The sequence below is a fragment of the Carassius auratus genome, chromosome 27, assembly GCF_003368295.1.
Source record: "Carassius auratus strain Wakin chromosome 27, ASM336829v1, whole genome shotgun sequence".
NCBI classification, from domain to species: Eukaryota; Metazoa; Chordata; class Actinopteri; order Cypriniformes; family Cyprinidae; genus Carassius; species Carassius auratus.
The window spans coordinates 3,066,843-3,090,392 of NC_039269.1; the positions used below are offsets into that span (position 1 = coordinate 3,066,843).

At 36.1% G+C, this 23,550-nt stretch overlaps 1 pseudogene; it reads right to left on the minus strand.

The window, feature by feature from the left end:
• LOC113045089 (partitioning defective 3 homolog) overlaps positions 1-23,260 on the minus strand; it is a 71,749-nt pseudogene extending 48,489 nt beyond the window's left edge.
• Positions 23,261-23,550: the final 290 nt, after the last annotated feature.

Sequence of the window (23,550 nt, forward strand, 5' to 3'; positions counted from 1 at the left end):
TAACTTTACCTTATAAAAAATGAATGAAATTTTGACTTCCAGAACCTGCACTCGATAAGCATCAGAGTAGGCCATTACATTTATGTTGATCCAAAACTGTATGAATTTCTTAATGAATTTCAAAACATAAAAGAAGATATTTTGAAGAATGTTTCATTTTATTTAATGAAAGTCAATGAGTTGCAAAATAACACATAATTGTAAAGACAATTTAAGGTCAAAATAGCTTCTTTTGAAGAATAATTAAAGTCCTATAGGTTTTGGAATTACATGAGGTTGAGTAAATTATGACAGAATTATAATTTTGGGTGAAATATCCTTTTAAGTCATGTATGTTAATCCAGTAAAAAGGTTTGGAGATTTACAGCAGCTTCATACCTTCCTCTCCAGACTGTTTGTGTCAGTGGAGAAACGTGGTTTCAGGAAGCCGGCGGTTGTGGTCCATCGTGTGGGATTTTTTCTGGAAGGTTCTTCGGGTTGCGAACCAGGCTCAGAGAGAGACATCGCTGTCAGGTTCACCAGTGCTGGATCGCTACTGCGACGAACATGCAAAGGCATGTCTGTGTCAAACAGAAAGACCAATGAGTGGCACAAAAGACCAAAATTTCCACAGAAGTGGCATATTTCAAACTTTCAAAGACCCAGACAACTTTATGAGAGTCTCTTTATTTATCTCTTACTGGTTCGAAGCGTGGATGTGGTGACCTCTATCTCGCTCTGGGGCAGGTACGGTTGGAAGGCAGATGGCTCTCCAGAGAATAGTTCAGGCGACTGGGTGCCCGTTGAACTCGCACTGGTCCCGTCACCTCCGACATGAGGCTCTTGTTCGTCAAACACTGCCACCAACTGAAATGAGAAACAGAGACAGAAAGAGGTGTTTACATTTAAAAGAGTGAAAATGTAAAGTAGGACAGCGTCTACCCTGAGTTCTAGTTGACTGAATGCTCACTTGCTTCAGTTTGCTACTACATTTCAATCCTTAACAATCCATTTTTATGCCTTGCAAATTTAAAGATTTTGTTTTTTTGGCAATTCTGCAGATTGTTATATAATACTGTGTTGCTGGCTAACATGGATGAAGTTTGGTCAAAATAGTAAAAATGGCTTGTAAAATACCATTGTTTTCCAGCCTGTTACAGCTGTATAATTTATAGTTTGCTGCAAAGTTTCTTTACATTTTTTTTTTCTCCTTTTTTTTTTTTTGGTAAAGAAAAATATTAACTTAAACTTAGTTAAAAAGTTAATACATCTGTTGTCACTAACAAACAATGAAAATATATATTTGTAATTGTTTTAAATGGTTTAATCATTTATTAATCTAATTCTTGTTTGTTAATGATATATTAGATTTATTGTAAATTTGAATATTAACCTATGTTAATAAATGACATACATGATAAAGTGTTGTAAAAGAAACTATACAATAAATACAAATAAAAACTACTGCTAAAATGTTTGGCATTTATAAAATAAATATATATTTTTCAAATAAATTCTGTTCTTTTAAGCTTTCTATTCATCAAATAATCTTGTAAAACCTTACACAATGCTACTTTTTAATATTGATAAGAAGAAATTATTCTTAAAAGACCAAATCAGCCTATCAGAATGATGCTGAAAATTCAGCTTTGCCATCAAAGAAATAAATAACATTGTTAAATATTAAAATAGATACTACATTTGAGAACTTTTCATTTTCAATCATTAGCCAAAATACAATATGGCCTGATAAAGTAATTATTGTGGCACTCATTGGGGTCATAACATACAATCTGACCAGTGCCAGCAACCATAAAAGACAAGAAAAATCACCTACAGCCAGTTTTTCACTTGATTATTCCTTGGAAACTCTGAAACATAGCTACTGCTGTGTACAAGAGTCATGTAGCTTTATGAAGTCTGTAGAGAGCTTGAGCGTGTGTGTGGTGTCCTCATTTAGAGCAGGATGCTCTCATCACTGTGTCCCTCAAGACACTAGTGTATTTGGGACAGAAGGCAACATCTTATGCTACAAAGTGAACATCTGCTCTCAATTATGCGTGTGTGTGTGTCAACATGAATGATAACACTTGAGGCACTGGTTCAGTGGGTGGGCTGTAATGGTTGGACACACTCAGTGCATTTGAGGCTTGGACTGACTGATGGAGATTTGGACCAATCACAGAAGCGCTGCTGAAGGGCACACTACCCAGAATCCACATGGATGGAGGCTTTTCATGAGTGTGTTTTGCAACCCACAATCCTGGACGTGGGAAATAAAACACTGAGATGTGTGTGTGACCCTTCTGCATTTCTTAAAACGATTATGTCTGTTAGAAAATGACTGATGATGGCTGTTTTGTATATAATTTCATGAAGAAGAACAGTGTGGATTATCTCAAACATGACGGGTCTGAAATCATTCTCATGGGAATGGACATGTACGCAACTATTTGAGTGTGTTTGTATAATACAAGTTTAAAACTTGGCATTGTTAGAATTACATGACCAGTGAGGCTTTCAGTGTTTCACATCACAGCAGATCTTCAGAGTGCAGCCAGAGATTCAGCTCTGACTGTTCAGAAAACACACACACACACACACACACACACACATACACAGAAACCTATTTACCTGCGAGACAGATTCCCATGAGAAAGATCTGCTCTTAGCCCACACTAAATCTCTCTTTCTCTCTCTCTCTCTCTCTCTCTCTCTCACATACACACAGAGAGACAATTTACAAATCTAAACAGGGACATATTACAGACTTCTATTGTTTTTAAACTCAAAAGCTGCACCCTAATAAAAAATGTGCCATTAAAAAAAAACAAAAACATTATTTACTATAATTAAGGACACCAGCTACTGAAGATTTTGATTTCAAATAAATGCTGAAATGCTATTTTTTTTAAATACTCTATTCAGAAAATGTTATGAAAAAAGCAACAGGGTTTCTACGAAAACATTAAAGGAATATTTTCTTCCAGAATAAAGATTTCCTGAAAATTAATTCTCATCCATGTCATTCAAGATGTTTGTGTCTTTCTTTCTTCAGCTGGAAAGAAATTAATGTTTTTGAGGAAAACATTCCAGGATCCCATTTAAGACCACTATATGGAAAAATCCTGGAATGTTTTCCTTCAAATACTTTATTTATTTTCAACTGAAGAAAAAAAAAAGATGAACATCCTGGATGACATGGGGATGATTTCAACACTGATATTAATAAGAATGATTTCTGAAGGGTCATGTGACACTGAAGACTGGAGTAATGATGCTAAAAATTCAGCTTTGCGTCACAGAAATTAATGACATTTTAAATTATATTAAACAGTTATTTTAAACTGTAATGATATTTCACAATATTATGGTTTTACTATATTTTTAATCAAGTATATCCACATTTATTAGCACTACATATGCATACATGATGAACTACATATGCATACACTTACATATTAACCATTACTGGGTGAAACACATTTTAATTGGTCACAAGAAACAGGCTAGTTCATCCAACAAGAAATCATTTCATATGTACACACTCACACAAGTACATGGTTTTTCCCCACTACAGAAACAATAGGGCAGCGCAGTGAAGAAAAACAGACGGGAAAACAATAGAGAAGAAGGTGAAAGATGCATGAAGACGTGAGGAATGTCTTTAGTTGGAGTGTATCCATGTGTGTGTGTTTCTTTCAGCTTTAAATAATCCAAACCTCAACGAACTATAGCATTACAAATAACACAGCAGTGCTGTTCTTCATAAGGTTGAGTAATTCTTTACTGGTTCCCTAAACAAACATGACATCTCATGTATTATTGGAAATACCCACACAGACGGACCAGCAATAGCGGCGTTGAGAAATTCCTCCATGCCTTTCACAATGGCTCTAAAAACAAGAACTCACTGACCCGAGAACACAAATCACATCTTCACACAACACTGGAGGTCAACAGAGGTTTGTATGCGCCAAGTGTGCTGACAGGAAGTTCCCAGGAGAACATTTGTATACTTCCTGTGAGGATATTCATTTCCTCCCTTTAAAAGGTTATGATCTTTGTGCTTCACAATCTGTTGTACCCACCTCGCTCTGACACAAACACACACACTCTGCCCTATAGCCTAGTTTACATATAACTGACCATATGAGTCTGAACCCGACCAAAGGAGAGACCACCACAGTTTATCTTCTGCTGGACAGTTACAGCTGCGAAATCTGATTGGATGAGCAATTTTCAAAGCCTTTGTAAAACAGCCAGCACATAAACACAAAGAAGTGTCATGTGATCCTTCAGATTCCGGTTAATGCATTTGGTATCGAGAAGTGGTGGGTAGCACATATATATTTCAATCAAATTCTGGAGTGTTTCTGTGGTCATTTTTGGCCGTTCATCCAGTAGAGCATTTGTGAGGTCAGGCGCTGATGTTGGAGAAGGCCTGGCTCACAATTTCCATTTCAATTCATCCCAAAGGTGTTCGATGAGGTTGAGGTCAGGGCTCTGTGCGAGCCAGTCAAGTTCCTCCACATCAAACTCATCCAACCATATCTTTATTGACCTTTCTGTGTGCACTGGGGAACAGTCATGCTGGAATAGACAGGGGCAGGTTACACACTCGCCCATCAGAATGCCAAACAGAGAAGCAGATGTTTCCACTGCTCCAGAGTCCAGTGGCTGCATGCTTCACACACCTCCATCCAACGCTTGGCATTACATTTGGTGAAATGAGACTTATATGCATCTGTTTGGCCATTGGAACATTCCATGAAGCTCCCACCGCACAGTTTTTTAGGCTGATATTAATACCAGTGGTAGTTTGGAACTCTTCAGCCTTACATATAAATATAACAATGCCAACATTACAATATGTAATATTAAAAAATGTATAAATCAAATCAACCAATAGCAATGCGTTTCAACGGGAGTCTGCATCTCTCTCACCTCCCCTAAGCCCAATGAGTTTTAACAGACTCCCATAGTGTGCCGTGATCAGATCAGATATGACCGTTTATGATCGGCTGTGATTGCTTAATGTAATAAATCGTGCCACTTGTGTTTGTGCATGTTCGCAAATAAGTCTGAATTAACAATATAATGGCATTAATGGGAAGACTCATTTTTTAAGTACCGTATTTTTCGGACTATAAGTCGCACCTGAGTATAAGTTGCATCAGTCCAAAAATATGTCATGATGAGGAAAAAAACATATATAAGTCGCATTTATTTAGAACCAAGAGAAAAGCTTACCGTCTACAGCCACGAGAGGGGGCTCTATGTCTTCAGTGTAGATTACAGGAGCACTGAGCGCCCTCTCGCGGCTGTAGACGGTAAGCTTTTCTCTTGGTTCATGTCAAATTAATTTTGATAAATAAGTAGCATTATAGTCCGGAAAATATGGCAAACAACTCACACTCTGAGATATAACCACTCTGTTACATCAAAATAAGACTTACAATGGCATAAAAAACATGATCTGTGAGTTTTTAGTGAGTAATCAACTTGGTGAAATTTCAAGTAAATCTCTGTGTCTGTGACCAATATTTACCAAGCTTTGATGAATGATGATCCGAAAAATTCAGTTAATAAACGAAATATACTGTTTAAATTGTTACTATTTTGGAGTAGATGTAAAATGCTTAAAAAAACTAACTTTTTAAGATTCATACTTGGCTTTAATAAATAGAATTTTGATTGCATTGTTAATGTAAAAATACAAAATACAATTGTGGCTATGTGCTTACACTATTTTTCCGATAGTGTAAGTAATGTTTATTTAACCTAGAAAATGTGACTGGAAAATGAATTTACATTCGTTTTATATATAGAAATGTATATAGATTGGACAAATGGTATTGCTCTAGTTTCCAAGATCAGTTATTCATATTTAATGTAAATTTGCCCAGACGAGAAATTTTATAGGCATGTATATCTGCTCAATGTTTCAACATTCAAGAGTGAATTAGCACAGAGATTGCCTTAATGGGATAGTTCACCCCCCCCAAAAAAAATATTTGATCATCATTTACTTACCCTTATCGCATTTTAGACCTGTGTGACTTACTTTCTTGGTAAACCAACTGTCACTGGTTGTCAATGACTTTCATAGCATGGAGGAAAAACAACAACTACAGATGACTACCAGCAAATGTTTGGTTACCAAATATCTTCTTTTGTGTTCAACAGAAGAAAGCAAGCATGCCCAACCTTAAGGTACTTTTGTTGCAAATTGTGCCTAACAACACCCCTAAACCCATGTAAAACCAGCGTGACCGAGAGCAAACAGTCTCTCGTGGCTCAATGCTTCAGTTTCTCATGAGGCCTGTTGCTAATGGAACTGAGTTTGTGTTTGAGACGGCCACACCAGCTCACAGCACTTCAATTATAACGCATCTATGCGATGATTAACTGACCACTGGTGGCGAGGGGAGTCTTGGTCACAGTCTGCGTGTACATACACACACGCTCCAGATCATGTGGTCAGAACCGAACGCAACACTGACTGCTGCACCCACTCACAGACACTTCCTGTTAAGACGCCATCACTCACACACTTCCTCAAGCCTTGAGGAAAACATCCACACAAACAAGACGTCCACACGTACATTGTCTGACCAGAAGCAGCACGTTTAGATGCTTTAACGTCCTGTTTATAACCGATGACCGCTTCCTGTCCAGTAGAGGATAGAGGACGTTAGCACAGAAGGGGGTAGAGTAGACATAAAAGAGCTTTGCATTTCTCAATACCTGACAGAGGGCCAAACCTTAGCAGATTCATTGTTCATTAAGACAAGCCTTGACGAGAAAAAATAAAAGTGTGCTGGAGAGAGAGAGAGAGAGAGAGAGAGAGAGAGAGAGAGAGAGAGAGAGAGAGAGAATGCATGTTTAAGCTGAATCTTTGGTGCCCTCTACTGCCTTTATATATTTTTTTTTGGTGGGCTAAAAATAAAAAGTTTGATTCCAGCAGAAAATAATTGTAGAATTGTTCTACAGTGTCTCTTAAGATCACCCAAAAATGCATTTATGATCAAAAACAGTAAGAAAGTGAGAGTAATATAGTGAAATGTTTGAATATATTTATATATTTGGATATATTTTAAAATGTAGCTTATTCATAATCCTTTCATCAAATTCATGTTGTGCTAGATAGTTTTTTGCATCTTCTTTTTGAGGATTCTTTGATAAATAGAAAGTTTATTTGAAATAGACATTTTTGAAACACTAATAGGTTTTTACTTTCTATTTTGATCATTTTATGCATCACTGCTCAATAAGTATTAATTTCTGTAAAAAAAAAAAAAAAAGAAAAGAAAAGAAAAACACACACAACCTCAAACTTCTGAAGGGTAGTACACTGGGAAAAAAATTATGATTCCAAAAACAAAGAAATAAAGAAAAATAAAACCGAAAGTTTTGAACACATTAAACCACGTAAAACATTTCATATTATATTTGTTAACAGTAATTTAACATACCTTAAAATTCTAAAATATAGAAAAACTGTTCTTAAAAAAAAACAAAAAACAAAACATATTTGAATTATACAGATTACATACTTAAATTAAACGCAAAACATATTTAAATTATATGAGTTTGTTTACTAAAATATCTTAAAATACTTAAACTTAAAAAAAAAATAGTAATAATAATAATAATAATAATAATAATAATAATAATAATAATAATACACACACACACACACACACACACACATAAAAAAATAGGCACTTCAGTAAACAAAACTAATATGAAAGGACATTTAAAAAATAAATAAGTAAATTAAGAACACAAAACTCTAATAACCCTGCTCTCAGTGTGTTTGCCTGGGTTTATGCGTTTAGCCTGAAATGGACCATGGTTTACAGCAGACAATTATAAAACTGGTTATGGACTATTAATATTAGACAGTCCACATTTGTACACAGAGTTTTTAAAACACATGTGTGAGTTTCTGTGCTGTTGTGTGATTCCAAGTTGAATGAGTCACACTAAACCACATTAAAGCATACAGTACTGCAGCACTTCCTGTTTGCGGACAGCGTTTCCCGTGAACACAGGTGCAGCATGAGTCATTCAGTAAATCTGTGTGAGATACCAGGAAGTGACACGTGCACTGGCTGACAGAAGGTATGGCCTTTATAAGGTAAAACTAGACACTATCAGCTATAAATGTATGAGCGTTTTCCTGGTGGAATGATCTCACACGCTCCCTCAGGCTCAGATGTGAAGTGTCTTTTATTTCACTCAGAGAACTAAAATAACACACACACGCCCAGACACACCCACCACATCAAACACACAACTACATTCTAGCAAAGTGTCTGTGGTCTCGGTAAGCCGATATCATCTGTTCTGGGTCAGCGCGATGCTGCAATGTACTGCCTGTGTTTGACCACAGGGGGGCAGAGTCACCCTGCACAAAACCGAGGGGTCTCCTGCCATTTTAATCAGTCATCCATTCATTCTGCTCATTAAATATTCACAACTGTTTACTTTTATGACTTTGAATGTACAGTACAACTAATTAGAGATGCGTCAATATAAAAATTCTGCTCTGTATCAATAAGCCAATAATTTTGTTCATGTTATGTCAATACCGGATTAGAATTCTATTGCCAAAACAAACCTACAATAAAATTACGTTTTAAAAAAGTTTTTAATTACGTTATATAATGATTGAATAACAGATGTTTAATATGGGACTCTATACAAGTACAAAGAAACATGCACATTATGCAGGCTGCTATAAATACAATTACAATTTCCAAATAATAATAACACCACCACCACTAACAATAATAACAATAATAATTATTATTATTAATCATTATTATTGCCATTAACTGATAAATGACCAAAAATAAAATGTTACACTATTCTGTCAAAATATATATTTATATATAAAAGTCTAAAAACTAAAATCAATTGTTTTTACATTTTTAAATGGTTTATAAGTATATTTTAAATAACAATAATAATTTGTTGTTGTTAGTATTGTTATTATATCATATTACTGATATTCTTAATAAGGGACCCAAGCAATGTTCACAACATTACAAAGACTAATAATAAATAAATAAATAAATAAACTAATTAATGTCATTGGCATCACAACATTTTAATTTGCAATATGACAATGGATATTTATTTTATTTTGTGCTTAAAATTACAATCGACGGTGTTATTAAATTATTAATTCATCTTTAAAGATTACATTAAAAATCAATCAAACTGTGAAATATTATTGATCATGCAAAATTGAATACCCAAGATTGAAAATTAAAAAAAGATACTATATACTATATATATATATATATATATATATATATATATATATATATATATATACTATTGGTAGCTGTCTAATTCGGAGCAGAAGTCATTAGCAAATTATCTCAAAATTTTCAAATACGAACACAAAAGCAGTGGAATGTGTAGAATGTGTTATGAATGAAGCAGGCTGGAATGGTGTGGAAACCTGCGGCGTTTCTGCAGATGCAGATACCATACAGGTCTAGTGACATATCAATAGAAAGAATGACTGGAGTTTAAAGCAGTGTGTGCGTGCGTGTGTGTGTGTGTGTGTGTGTGTGTGTGTGTGTGTGTGTGTGTGTGAGAGACCGTCCTCAAATTAGGTCATGGTTATGGGAAGACAACAGTCATCTGATACCTGTAACTTAAATATATACTACTAAAGCAACAGACAGGAGCGATGCCCGTTTTAGAAGAGAATGCTAGCAGTGTTTGGCGAGTGTGTGTGTGTGTTTCAGAGCATGTCTCACTCTGTCTTTGTCATCGGCCACATCACACAGAACATCATCCAGGTCAAGAATTCCTCCATCACCATGCTCCAGCCGGTACACCTGAACCCAGTACTCTTCACCCTGAGAGAGACACACAGAGAGAACATGGTAAACTTCTGTTTGACTTTGGCTTAAGTTTAAGTATTTCTACACCCTCTCTCTCTCTCTCTCTCTCACACACACACACACACACACACACACACACACAGACAGAGAGAGACTCCATCAGGATACTCTAATCAATGATGAAAAACACACACACATAATGAGGGTTTAACTAATCAGGGTAATGCACCTGAATCAGACAGGACAACCCACAGACACACAGGTCATTACCACTCATCATGACACCAACAAGATAGACAGAACACAACACACACACACACACACACACACACACAAATACGATCAGCACATAGCCACAGACAACAGAGAGCAACTGTAGATCAAAGCCATAGAGAGAAAGAGAACCAAACTATGGGACAGAAACATTTATCAATCAAAACTGAAATGCACTTTCCAGACAGGGGCAAGTTACAAAAACAAAAGCAAAAACAAGAAAACAAAGAAGTAAACAAAAAAAAGGTAATCACAGTAATTAAGCTTAATATAAAATGATTATGTAATATTTAATATAATAATATTTAATAGAAATAAGAGAATAATATAATATTTAAATTATCTTACATAAATAATATGTAAAGATAAAATCTCCATATTCATCGGGAAGAAGGAGGCGGGAACCGGCGCACAATCAAATGAAACTTTAATAAATCACAAAATAAACAAAACAGCGCATCAGCCCCTCACGGACGACTGATGCACGAAAATAAAAAGCAAACACAACTAAAAGCCCAGGCCTGGTCCTCTATTGTCCTTCATTACCGTCGCTCTAGTTTTAGATCCTTCCCTCTCCTACGTGGGACTCGCGGTGGGGCGCAGGTGTCGCTGATTTCCCAATCATTCCGCCAAGCCTCACTCCTTGTTCCCACGTCCCTCGGCCCCGCCCCACTCGCCACATAATACAACTACTAAAACTACTATACTATTAACTATTATTATTATTACTCTTCTTCTTCTTCTTCTTCTTCTTCTTCTTCTTCTTCTTCTTCTTCTTCTTCTTCTTCTTCTTCTTATTATTATTATATTTATTCAGGAACCCAAACCATTTAACTGAACCTAGAGACTATTATTAACGAAATTATGATTTATTAATAATAATGATGACGATGATGATGATAATAATTTTTAATATGAATTGAATAAACTAATGTAATATTTTAAAGAAATAATAATAATAATATAATTACCATGATCATTATTAGTAACTATTATTATATTATTACTAATTTGTTGTACATTAATTTGTATTATTATTATTATTCAACTAATACCGATTATACTAATATCAAAATTCATAAAAAAATTAATAAACAATAGAAATTAATAAATATTTTATTGTATTTTTTTTCATAATTTATTGGACAAAAAATGTATCGTGCTGGATGAATCATAAATGTTTTTGTTCTGTTTTCCAGGAAAAGTTTTTATATTAAGTATTTTTTTCTCAGATCTCGATGCCTATTGACATGATCCAGCCACAGAACCTGCAATCAACACTTATAAATTATTTAAAAACCATCAAAGCATAAAGAGAGTTTCACCATGAAGTCAAAACAGACTACAGTGAATAAGTAACTTGCAGGCCAAACTAAATCATGATGTCACGATGTACCACAGTTATGAACCAATCAGCACTGACTCTACCTGCTTAGCCCAGCCCTTTTCCTCCAGGAGTCTCTTCTGCAGAGAGAAGTGATGCTTCCACATCTCTAACCATCACAATCTGTCTTTCTCCACACACAAAAGAAACCAGACCAGCTAAAAGTCCCTTTATGTCTCCTCGCCATTCCTTTCTCCCTCTCAGTAGAGAACCAAATAATCCCAAACGAGGACGCGTTCAGTAACGTGAGAAGTTCACTCTCAGAAAGCCCCGTGTGTGTAAGCCGAGAGGATTGTGCTGTCAAAGACAAGTGTGTGTATTTGATACGAGAGCCTATGTCTTATTGAGCAGCCGAGGAGGAGAGACATGTACACAGCAACCGGATATTCAAACTTACTTTACACTGCTATCCTAACTGTGTTTGTGTGGGTGTATACATGTGTGATGTTTATTAATGCTTTGGTAATGTAATCCCTTGTTTCTGATGCTAATAAAGCTTCTTAAAGTCTCCTGACAGAGAAAGCACATGTCCGTTAACCCAAACATGCAGTCCAACAAGGGAACGTCAGTCTCCCCCAACAGAGAGCAAAGTGTTTTCATGAGAAAGAGCCTTTATGAAGCCTCTCTTTTCAACAGACTGGCTCTCTTTCTGCAGGATACAGGAAATAAGAGTCATTTCGCAGTTGCTAACTCACACACACTCATGGTCCGCTTAATGTGTGTTTACTCTAAAGAGGCAAGAGGGCATCTGAAATACTTCAAAATGTGACAAACAGTGCTAAGGAACGTGTTCTTACTGTTGTTTGATACATTTTGAATCATGATCATTGGCATGTTTTCACAGGCTGGCTGGAAATGTTTAAAGAGTTGAAAACAGAAATTTGCAGAGAAATCATTTAGAACACGCTGCAATTTCGTGAGGAGTAAACGAGAAGATCCTGCATTGATCTGATGAGGAGATCCAGGTCAAGAAATGATTCAATTTGACTGAAGAGGATTCATTCAAATCACTTCTGTAAAGAGATTCAGGTTTGAGGCGACATTCATTATAAAAAAAATGGTCAAAATGTGTTCTGTTAACCGACTACTATAAATATTAGGGATGTAACGATTCACTCAAATCACAATGCGATGTGATTCACAATGCTGATTTCACAATGTGATTTTCTCACTGTTTTTTCTCACAAAATGAGATTTTTACTTGGACAAAATGCTGCACTTTTCTTTGTGAAATTGAAATGTCAAATAAAATTACAATGAAATTTTAAAATGTATAGCAAATCAAACAGATAAATAACAGAAATAAAAGAGGCAACCATTGTATTTTAGTGACAATCCAAGATGCTGCAAAAATAGAATGGTCTGACTTTAGTTTCGTGAAACTTTGCTAAATAAAACATCTGGGAAAAAAAAGGAAAAGAATGCAGATTCCCTCTCTGACAGCAGATGGCGCTTACGAAGCAGAAATATAGTGTTTCCCTGGCTACTGCTGTAAACTAAGCAGCGCTGCTCTTATGAACACTACTTGCAAAATGAACAAAAAAACATCTAAACTTTTCTAAAGACAGTCAGTTCCCCTCAGAGATACATTCATATAAACGCCTACCCCCGCGATTCATTTAACATCAACCAATTTAAATCGTAACATTTGTATACATTTTCAACCGTCTTGTGGTTTATCGTTACATTTCTCATAAGTATGCCTTTCATGGGTTTATCTCCCCAAAATTGTAATCATTGAGCCTCCCAGGCACCATCAAACATTTAAAGTAGCCTGCTAAGATCAGTCTCAATCTCTTTCCAGCTCAACCAATAGCGAGAGTTTGGGGCGTGGCTACTGTAGCAGGCGGAGCCAGACAGTTTAGCCAGTGTGGCAACACTGACATGTTAAATGATCAAATTTAATGAGACATGGTAGAAATGCAACCAAAAATTTGAAGATTTGCTAAAATACACACAGACAGACAACTGGTTAAAACAAGGGTAAACACTGGTGGTGCTTTTATAAGACTGGCAAAATATGTAAGGAATAACTGACATTGGGCCATACCTCTAGGTGACATTATTAACGCAAAAACTATCTACTTCATTTCTAAGAAGAGTGTTTTTTTTTTTATCATTATTGTCCTGTTTCGATTAATGTGCCAAAATAGTGTTAAACTCTTTGTATAATTGTGTTTTTTGTTAATAATAAAGAAAAAAAGAAGAGTTATGAATTAGTTTGTGATGCAATTTTATGCAAGACGTTTATTCAAGATGTGATTCCATTCCATCACCTGGACAGAAGATGTGATAAGATTGAACTCGCGAAGAGATTCAATATAACTGAGATTCAATTCAGTGGCAGGTTTGATTCAATTTGATTCAGGAAGAAAACATTAAAATTCAAAAGAGAATATTTGAATTCAGTTTGAGAAGAGATGTGATTACATCAGAAACTGAGAAGTAAATCAAGCAGCTACATGACTATGTCCAGAGATTTAAAAAATACCATCACAGAAATTATTCTGAATCTCTTCATGTATTACATGCTTTCAGCTACAGTCTCTCTCAGTGGCTATATGGCTGAAATAATAGATGCTCTGATCAAGGGGGACAATATTAAGACTTAATATTATCAAAAGGCTTGAAATAAAGAGTTTATGCCTGTCAATTTATTAATTAAATAGCGTAAAGAAAATAAGACAATACAAATTTAATTATTCATGCCCCCAACCTGAACCTCAAAATCTGTAATAAAGTATTTCCCGTCATCAGAATAAGCAATGCATTTGTGAGTTGAGATCAATAATATTTCAATAATGATGTAATGTTACATTCCAAAACTATTTCTTAATTATGATCATTTAGGAGGATTTTCTCAGCAAATTATTACAAAAAAATCAATTGTTATTCAATTAAAGCAATCGTTGAGACAAAAATTAACACTGAAGAAGCTATTTTGAAGAATGTTGGTAACCAAACCGTTACTTGTCCCCATTGACTTTCATTGTATTTTTGTAAATACAATTTTTATATACAATAAGAAGAACCAGCAACTCTTTGGTTACCCACAAACTAACCCTTTTTGATCCAAATAAAAAGTAATTAATTCCAACTTCACACCAAGGCTTAAAACACCCTTAAAATCTCATCACTAAAATCTGTGAACCTTTGCTCCACTCTCCCTTTCATAAGCGTATCTGTACACAAGCACAGAGGAGCAAATCCCTGTAGCACAGCTGCACTCTTACATAACGCACACACAATGCTGTCTCATGTTTTCAGATTTCTGCATTTTCTTTCGTTCTGTGTGTCTTTGTCCAACATTTCAGAACAGACGACACTGAACCCATAAACTCAGTCTCCATCTGAGAGGTTCTTCCCCATGAAGCGCGCACATGCACCGAGTCACACTCATTTCACTGAGACTCAATTAAGTCACATCCATTAATGCCTTGTCTGAGTTAAATATAGACCGTCCGTTAGCACTCATCTGTCATCAGCTAGGTCCGCAGGCAGAAGGACAGACTCCAAAAATGACTGTTAACCTCGTAAAACCAGTCACAGATTCAGCATCTCATCTTCGGGTTGATCAAAACACGACTTTTTCCTCATGAATCACACAATATCATTTTTTAAGAATCTCCCAGTTATTTATTCTAAGTAAATGAGGATTGGAGATATCATAAAGACATTATAAAAAAAAAAATTTTAATATTAAAAATTTTCTAAATATGACAAATTCACCAAATTTTTTTGATAAAATGTGACTAACCGCAAAACTGGGACATTCAAAATGTAGAATCATTTTCAAAAAAAAATCTAAAACATTTTTAGTTCACTCTGTTTAGATTATTATCATTTTTAAAATGCAACTATTTTATCATGGACTTTTATATTGGAGACTGAAGACAAAGAAATGCACTAAAACATTTGTTTGCCAGTATTCATAAATACGAATACAAAATTTGGTATAAATACATTTATGCATAACACCATCATAATGTGCAGTTATAGTCGAAAAATGTAAAAACATGAAAAATAAGACAATAAAGTTACCAATAGGGCACCAATGTATTGTGCAGCATTCCCACTTGTAAAACATAAAAAAAGCATTTGAAAAGAAGAAACAAAGGATGAAGACACAGAAATATATATTTTTTTTAAGTTTTTATGTGACCTTCATATCACAAAAAGAAACATGTTAGTTTTAGTAAAAATGAACCCCTGGGACATAAAATTGCTCTCAGCTGAGGAAACACCCATATACAGTGAATCCTGTATGTTTATACACACACTCACAGCTGCTTACAGCAGAAAGCTGCCGTCTTTGACTATTCCAGTGACATTAGTGCTGATGTTTTAAATATCATGACAGAGAACTTACAGATATTACCATATAAAGACACAATCCCCCATCTCTCCCTCACACACAAACACACACACCAGGAGATTCACACAAATGCAAAAACCGTGCTGCTAAAAGCAGTCGCCTGAGGAATAAGTCCTCCATGAGCTTCGTGCAGCCTGAAATACCCCTCTGTGGAACTCATGCTATTCAGAATAGCTTGGCACCCAGATAAACAACTTGCACAAACAATTTACCAACCTACAAACAAACGCTCACAAACACACATTGTGTTCACTTGCATGGACAGGTTTAACTAACATTTCTGAATTTACTCATGAGAAAGCAAAACCTGTCAAAACCAGTAAAAATTAGCATCTCCCAAACAAATGAGGTTTTATTTCATATCTACAGCAAAGGCAGTTATCAACACGTTTAAAAGTACAGATACATGATTCATGTGATGAGGAAAAAGGTAATGTCATATTCATGTGATTGCCATACAGGTATATAGCTGTATACACAATTACACACCATGGTATTTATACAAATATTATTATGATATTACTATAGTACACCTCCAAAAAACATGACAATAGCATTATATTTTTTGTTAGAGTAGTAATCATGGTTATCTTATAGGAAGAAAAACAAAAGGTGAATGGGAAGTACCACAACAACACATATACAAAGTTGTGTGTGTTTCCTAAACTGAAGATGGAGGGTCAGTCTGACATTTAAACTCAAACAGACATTTAATGAATGTCTGACAACTAACCAACTTAATCACGTGGGTCTGCACAGCCCATCTTAATGTGTCCATGTCACTTTAAGAGATATTGAACCAATTAAGTATGTGTGACCCCCAGCATTACCGAGAACATTACACCATAGTTGTGTCCAGTCCATGCGGTTTTCTTACAGACTTTACTGTGTTTGTGGTGGACTGCAGGGTTTAAGGCATGCAGTTTAGTTTTAGTTAATATAAATGGTTAATAAAGTGGTTAATTTGGTTATTTGGTCTGTTTATGTGAATGGTATTCTATAGGGTTTACAACATTTTACACTGCAAAAATTGGTGAACACTTTTAATTTGTGTAGCAAAAAACATTCCAGAATTTCCCTAAATACACAATTCACTGCAGTTTCCAGCTGAAATTACAGGAAAACACCAACAGCTTTGACTGCTTTTTACACCAATTACGATTAGAGGAGCAGATTATTAATTAATAAAGACTTATTTTTGCATAGGTCCTTGCACAATACTACGTTTTGACATCAGACATGTTCCCACAGTGCATGGTTTGCAAACTAATACAGTTTGAGGTCTGCATCACATAAGCAGCTCCATATGACGTAGTAAACTTGCTTGGTAGCTCACCTGGTGCAGCATTGCAATTGCAATGCAGAGCACTCGGTATGACTCCTAGAAAAACACGAGTCATGTTCAAAGGGCTTAAAGACTTGAAGCAACGGAGATGGCATGGCTGCTTCAGCAAATGCATTTCTATTTCACATTTGCTTTTATTAACATTATAGTTTAGAGTACAGTTTTAATGAAGATGGTACATTGTTTTCCAGTTCAATAGACACAATTTACCCAGATATTTCATGTCTTGACTAGCACAAAATGAACAACAACCAACGTAATAGAACGCTGCCAGAATGATGTTTATCAGTTTCAGATAAACCTGAACACACTTTTAGCACCACTCACTGAATATTTTACTGTGAAAATGTTGTAAAATGTACAAGAAGCAATGTAATATGTGACCCTGGACCACATAACCAGTCTTATGTGTCCATTTTTCGAAAATTATATTTATCCATTATCTGAAAGCTGAATAAATATGCTTTCCATTAATTAATGGTTGATTAGGATCTGACAATATTTTTTATACAACTATTTGAAAATCTGGAATCTGAGTGTGCAAAAAAAAATCTAAATACTGAGAAAATCGCCTTTAAAGTTGTCCAAATGAATTCTTAGCAATGCATATTACAAATCAGAAAATAAGATTTGATATATTTAAGGTAGGAAATTTACTAAATATCTTCATGAAACAGGATCTTTACTTAATATCCCAATGATATTTGGCATAAAAGAAAAGCCCATTCGATGTAGATGTTTTTGACCCATACAATGTTTTTTTGGCTATTGCTAAAAATATACCCCAACGATTTAAGACTGGTTTTGTGGTTCAGGGTCACATATTTCACAGACAGTTTTGCCACAAGCGCATTTTCCCAACGAGACTGAATTGAGTTTTCTAAAAAGGTTATCTGAGAGTTTCTCCAATGAATGTTCAGCAAGAGGCTGTGGTTCTCTGCAGGGAACTTACTAACACGGTTTTCCAAAATATCCTCTAGTACACCAACAGCTTCATTCAAATCTAGGATTAAGAAATATGGGGACCCACCAATAAAAAAAGAGTGAAGCAGCAGAACTCAAGAGAACACTATTTACAGTCATTACATAGACAAGATTCAAAGTGACAGATGATTCCAAACCACATTTACAGGTTATACTTGCGCCAAATGTTTCTGTATTTCTTTATACAGTATTAACTATATATAACTATCAATACACAATAAATGTTTTATAGTAAAACCTATGGTGGCCTGGAGCACAGTGCCAGTCAAGATTGGGAATTACCTAGAATCCCATGATAATGATGCCTCAGGGAGTTACCTGTTATAGAGCTACACCAATTAAACACAATCAACCAAATCAAAGCTCCTCCCAGACATTTTTAAAACACAGAAACAACCATACATTTATACATATTATTATTATTTATTTTTTTTTAACAGTTCCTTATTGGCTCTATATCGGACACAGTCCCTAATTTTTAGGCTCCTGCTTTTGAAACTTTCCACAGCTTGTGTAACTCTTGTTCTGTGTCAGTGTGACAGCTGAGCCCTCAATCTACTCAATCACATCACTGAGAGATTACAGATACAGACACCCTCAGGGACGAGGGAGAATCAAGTTCATTTGGAGCTTATAAAGTCCTCTGATCAAAGTAAAAACACACTCAGCTGTACAACAATCTACAGACTTTTCCCACACTGACTTGAACTCACTTATGCATGAACCACAGACTGAGGGAAGCACGCATTACTTCCGCTTGCCTTTGCATGCTTAACAAATCCAATATTCAGCAATGCATCCATTTCTGTCGTATTATAAACACATTTCTCAGATTTTAGCATAAAAATGCATGTAAACAAAATAGCTGGGATGGCTTTTTCACATCAAACTAAATGCACTAAATGTTCACTGGAGAAAGCTATTTTATTGATAGAGGACAATGTTAATTTTGTCCAGGAGCGAAATGTTGGTGTTAAAACACATCAATGATGGATTTGCTTCCTACAAACATACAGCTTTTCTTGTCACAAAATGTAAATGAATGGACTGAAGTTGTGTGGATTACTTGTGGATTCTTCTTGTGATGCTTATATCAGATGTTTGGGCTTTCATTCTGATGGCACCCAAAGTAGTAACGCTGAAAATTAAAAAAATTAAAATCTCCAAATCTGTTCCAATGAAGAAACAAATTCATCTACAGCTTGGATGGCTTGAAGGTGAATACATTCTCAGTAAATTTTCATTAAAATATTCTATTCAAATACAAACTTACATACATCAGATCAGCCCTAAATTCGAACCTCACAGTCTCACACAAAACCTCTATTTGTTTGATTGGCCTAAAGAGTAGCCGCAGTCTGAGCAGCTGAAAGACTAGAACCTAGAAGGAGAATAAAAGCAATGTGAACAGAAAGAAAAAGGTGAGTTGAATGTAGTTAAAGAGTAGCAGAGGTATTTGGGGGAAAGAGAAAAGCAAATGGAACGTGTGACAATGTAACAGAACCAAGGACACATTCACAAACACTTTCCTTGTTTCAGTGCCTGTATTTATCTCTCTCTATGACACCCACTGTACTTTATTATTCACACCACTTCCTGCGATATAAACTACAAATGGACATCAGCATATCATCTACATCACAACAACCCTCCACTTCCTTGTAATAAAGCAATGTAAAAACAGCAACATTCTCTCTTAACTACACTCTGCACCATCACAATACAAGCTAAAAAAAAAAAAAAAAAACCTCAACAACACTCTACAAACACACCAAATCATCATACTGACTTACCATCATAATAACAGCACTCCAAATCAGTATAATATTAGCTCAAAAATTCACAATCGGGGTTCAATATCATTACATCACTTGCTCTACTAGTGGATCCTCTGTAGTGAATGGGTGCCGTCAGTAGAGATGCATTGACCCGATACTCGGGATCGGTATCGGCTCCGATACTGGCATTTTCTGCGGATCAGGAATCAGTCAGACGAGACCGATCCACATCCGATATTTTGCGTTATTGTTGAGCCCCACTAAAGGCACAAAAACATTATAAATCACCAAAATGTTTTCGTGCATTTATTTCAAGTGTTCGGAAGCTGTTCCATAGTTCCATGTGAGGTACAGATTCATATTAAAGTTCACATAAACTCTTCTTCCTGCTGCGGACTTCTTCACAAAGCCTGTGCATACGCAGTTGGTGTTTGTGTAGCCTACTGACCGTGCATACTTGAACATGAGAAATATTAACGTTCGGGGTCAGCTGACATAAAACTGGCCTAATTTTACATCAGGTCATCCTTAACTTCATAAAATCTGATTTGCTATAACAATAACACTCCATATGATTATTATAACTGCTTCATCACAATTGAACGCTGTATCATCACGATAAAACTCTACATCATCATAATAACAGCTGTCATCATCGTAGACATATACAATAACAGATGTTCTGTTTAAGAGCACAAACAGTGGCAACAACTTTCATTTAACAATAAATCATTGACTACACACACACACACAAGCTCACAGGTGGCCAGCAGTGAAAACACATATAAAAAATTCTGCTCATATGCTACTAAAAGTGAAAATTATTTATTCATGTGAACAAACATGCTTTTGTCTTGCTCACCCCGCTCTCTTCACTCATATATCAAGCTAAAATCTCTGAGCCTTGGATCATTTAACTGTAAAAGCAGTGTATTGAACGCTATTAGTCTAAGTGCTGATCCTGAATGCTGATTTCTCCCGGGTGCAAACCAGACTTTGGGGTATTCTGGGAGATCTGCTGGTGCAAATGGTGGTCAACAGGGCAGCCCAAGCTATTAACATCTAAATTTGTTTTCCATCTCATACTACATATATCTACAGACATTACTGGATGCAATCGCAGTTATTTTTTGCGAGTTGGTGATTCATGCCAGGACAAAGTTTGGACAGGTTTATGTTCAGAACATGAACCAACCTGTTTATCAAACCTGTGTATCCATTTTTGCTTTGTAAAAGTATTATTATTGTTAATGTAATATAACCTGTCAAGGAAAAGTTCTGACTTCATGGATTTGTGGTGGGAAGATCAGAGACTCTCAAGTTCAAAATAAATTAATCATAATTCAAACTATTTAGAAGTAAATTTAGGCCAGGTGTTAAAATGGAAACATATTTTCAATGACTAAATTCCCTGCACACATTACATTTTTCATTTGATCATTCATATTCCAAATTAAGATATTATAAACTATATAGGCAGCAAAACATAAATCAGGAGAAACTCAAATGATTCATTCACCTGAGGCTTTCAGTTCATTTGTCACGTGACACGAATGTACGATTCATAAATGACCCATCGTCTTAGATATAGTTCAGAAAAACAGTAAAGGCCTATTCACAAAAAGAACATTACCTATAACAATAACTCGGTTTACATTTATTTTCTGTTTGCTTGAGCTCTTTAAATGTGGATTCTGATTGACAGTCAGTATTTTTCAACTGGGGAATAAAAACATTCTGAAAGTAATTCCTACGACATCAGTCCTCTGTGTTGTTATTGGTTTAGCTTTGATTTCCATAATCTCAAAGAATTTGAATGATTATTAAAACTTAATGGTTATAGCATGAACGCCCTTAATGAGATCTATGATATCAATCCTAATGTTATGGTTAAGGGTAGGCATTAATAATTGTTTTATTGTTGTAAAGTTGTGTGTGTCTTTAACAATGCTAAAACTAATATAATATCTAGAATTGGCAGTGGGGCGGAGTTTGCGCTGAACTTGCATGGCAGCGCCCATGAAAAGTCGACCCGCTGTATGTAGAAAATAAAACCACGTTTTCTAAAAGAGTGACATTTCTAGATAGTTGTAATTATATTTCTTTAAATCCTTCTTTTTTTATGAGTAAAACTTTTTTTTTAATTAGTAATAAAGTAGAAAGCGCACTTCTAGAGCCCCATACACACTGCCCGCGACGCGACGAAACTAATCAACGAAGCTGAACGCCCGGAACTATGCGCGCGGACAGTGAGCTCTCGCGCTAAACGGACAGCTTTGTGATTCCGTAAAGAGAATGTTCCGTTTTTGTCGCGTCGTCCTGTTGAAGTGTAGAAAATGCACGGTTTAAATGTACCAAACAAGTAGAGGACATATAGATTGTCACTGTTAGCCTAGCAGCAGCAGCTCTCATCAGCTCACAACAAAGCGCAGGACTCGCTTAGGCTACACATAAGAAAAGTTCAAGACATATTTTCATCACAAAAAGCATATGGACGCTACTGTTAAAGCAACCTGCAATGTAAACAAAAAGTCAATGTACGTGATATTGCACTACGTATAGTAAAGGCTGTCAATTCTAACGGGTCCCAAAGTAGAGTAATAACGTGGAGTAACTTCGCTCTCTCTCACTTCGTTTGCCTCATTTCTCACTGGCTTCCAGCAGTCTGACGTAGACATAAAGAACAAAGGGGAATGTCCAGCACACTAGATGAGGATAAAAACACAAAACGTTTTATTTCCTAATGAATAAAGCCATTCTTCCCCGGAGTTAAAGTGCCCGGACTGTCCCAATCCCTTCCCCCGCTCACTTACTCCGTCTCGACACCGCCATATTTGTAGCCCTCACCGGCGCAACTACGTTTTCAGAGCACAATCAGATGATACAGAGAAACAGCATCTCACCTTGGCGATCGCTCTCCTGTACCGCATCGAGGCCTGCTGGACGAGCGAGTGCACTTTAATGTTGCCATCTCCGCACGGAACCACGACCCGAGTTCTTCCGAAACACACCGTCACTTTCATAGCTACCAACTCTCCGTAGACCTTCCCGAATCCAAGGGAACTTGGGATCAAAGGCTCCCGTGCTCTGGTGTCCAGATCATTAATAATCTTTGGTTCAGCACCTTGGCGGCTCAATGTAAGTTACGATCGGTACCCGTTCAGTTTCATCGCGGCGGGCGCTGTGTGGCGGTGTATGACCACCTGTTTAGTGTTTGGGATCTCTGTACGGGAACCGCTCCGTGATCAGTCGGTTCAGGAGCAACGAAAACTGGCTTCTTGCGCCCTCTGGGGTGGGCGACCGGCACTAGCGCAAGGCGTCAGCGTCCCTGTGTACAAGTTTAGCTTTACTTGTGTGTTCGTCAGTTAATTTAATTTTACATTAAATAAAAAGTTAATAATTCACGTTTTACTTTTTTTTTGACATGTCTTCACATATGTGAATAGCAGTTTATGTCTTATCTTGTCGCTGTCATTTTGTTTGAAGCTTCTGTCATCAAAACAAATTCCTCGTATGTGTAAACACACCTACGAGTAAAGCTTTTTCTGATTTTGATTCCG